This window comes from Terrapene carolina, unplaced genomic scaffold (assembly GCF_002925995.2).
Source record: "Terrapene carolina triunguis isolate 2854851 unplaced genomic scaffold, T_m_triunguis-2.0 Scaffold23, whole genome shotgun sequence".
Lineage (NCBI taxonomy): Eukaryota > Metazoa > Chordata > Testudines > Emydidae > Terrapene > Terrapene triunguis.
In genome coordinates, this window is record NW_020664374.1 from 29,161,868 (window position 1) to 29,164,302 (window position 2,435).

Genomic DNA, 2,435 nt, shown 5'->3' on the forward strand with positions numbered 1-2,435 from the left:
TCTCCTCACAACTCCTGTCTATGACTGGATAGTGTTGTGCATGAGCAACTGAGCATGCTCCATCCCAGGGCTGCGGGGGTTCTCCTTTTCCTGCAGTTGCCCTTCCTGGCTGCTGTGGCCTGGGGCTCTGGAACAGAGAGTAGGGAAACTGTCTTTCCTGTACTCCCAATGGGTCCCCCTGAAGTGCCCAGGAGAAGATGGAGAAAACAGTCTCACTGGAATGCAAAGGGATGGGGAAAGAAGGGTAGAATAGATGCAGAGGGGGTGAAGGGAGAAAGACAGAAGCTGGGTGGGGAATGGATAGGAGGAGAGGGTGGCAGGATCTGCGATGGGGGAGATACGAGTAGAAGGGGTGAGAGACAAGCTTGGAGGGGGGAGGAAGGAAGAAGAATCTAACCATATCACACTCCTGCCAGAACCTGGAAGTGAGCCCAGGAATCCTGAGTCAATATTCCTCTGCTGTCAGCAAAAAGCTGAAGTGATTTACCTGTACGTACACTGCAGATGGAAACTGACAAAGAGAGAGATTCTTTTCCCATCAAAGTCGTAAGCAAAACTCGTATTTACTTCAGGAGAGCAGCACTTGCCAGTTAGTGTCCACTCCAGTAAGGTGCTAAGTGCACTCTACTCCCACTGATCAACACCTTGTATAACGACTGTGTGTAAGAAGTAGTCCTGCTAAGGGTCCAGTCTTGCAACTCTTACACAAGTATAGCTCATGCAAGTGGTTTTATTGACTTCAGAGGGGCTACTGGCATAAGAACTGCACAAATGCATAAGCATTGCAGGACTGGGCCCTAAGATGGTAGTAATAGTTATTCTAACATAACAGTAGTGTTCAGTTTTCCTCTGTATCTGGTGCCATGAGTAAAGTGCCTTTGTGTTTCAGTTACGCACTATTTGTGGCAGATGTTGCTAGTGCTTGTTATACCACATTAGATTCTTAAGCCAAGGAGCATCCAAACAGGAAGTGTGCTACCAATTGGAGGAGTGGCATGTTTCTTACCTATGGTAAATCTATCACTGCAGGCTAGATGGAGAGCCCTTAAAGTACTGAATGGTGTCATGAAGAACTACTGCCTTTTTTGCTTATTAAAAAAAAAACCACCACCAGTTTTGGATTCTAGTGTCATACTAGCCATGACATATGAGCAAAAACAGAGTGACTCCTCAAGAAGAGGCAGAAGTACTGAGAAAGAAGTGTAGAAAATTGTTAGCTTAGGATGAGCATGGAAGGCAGTAGAAAAAAATACATAAGGTGAACTGTAACTTGAAGACCATGATGAAGCCTAAGTATGGCTATCTTGTGAAAAAAAGAGATGGAGATGAATTATCCTATGATTGAAATAGATAGAAGTTGTAGCAAGGATAGGAAATGATTAAGTTGTTGGCTGTGATGGAATGCACTCTTGTATTCACACCCTACCCACTATTGTAATAATCTTTGTACAAAACGTGCCTTGTAAGTAGGGCTTTCAAACGATTAAAAAAATTAATCACGATTAATCGGTGCGATTAAAAAAATTTATAGTGATTAATTGCATAGTTAAACAATAATAGAATACCATTTATTTAAATATTTTTGGATATTTTCTACATTTTCAAATATATTGATTTCAATTACAACACAGAATACAAAGTGTACAGTGCTCACATTAGATTTATTATGGATTTATTATGAATATTTGCTCCATGAAAAACAAAAGAAATAGTATTTTTCAATTCACCTAATACAAGTAATGTAGCGCAATCTCTTTATCATGAAAGTGCAACTTACAAATGTAGATATATGTACAAACAATGTAAAACTTTAGAGCCTAGAAGTCCAATCAGTCCTACTTCTTGTTCAGCCAATTGCTCAAACCAGGGCCGGCTCCAGGCACCAGCAAACCAAGCAGGTGCTTGGGGCGGCACATTTTCAGGGGTGGCATTCCAGCCAGCCGTTTTTTGGGGGGTTTTCTTTTTTTTGCGCTTGGGGTGGCAAAAGCCTAGAGCTGGCCCTGGCAGCAGCAGCGCGTCCTGCACGGGGGGGCGCCCTGGGGCAGCTGTGGTTCGTGTCGGGGAGCAGCGCCTGCACCTTATGGCCGGGCGGGCTCTGAGCATGGGACACTCGGGCTGGGGGCCGCCCCACGGGGCGCATGGAGCTGCCTGCAGGTGCCGCAGGGCGGCTGCCCCCCCAGCGCCGCAGCCAGGGCTGAGCGAAGCGGCCCGAGCCACACAGGGACTGCGGCAGGGCGGCCAGGAGCAGCAGCAGCAGTGGGGCCATGGTGGGGACCGGTGCCCAGGGTGCTGCCGTGCGGGGTCCGCGTCCCGCTCTCCAGGGCTCTGCTCCTTCTGGGGCTGCCCTGCCCCAGCTCCTCGGCCCTCTGCCGGCCAGTCCCCTGGCTCTGTCCTCTCGGGTCCCGGCCAGTCCTGGAGGCGGAAGCCCTGGCTGG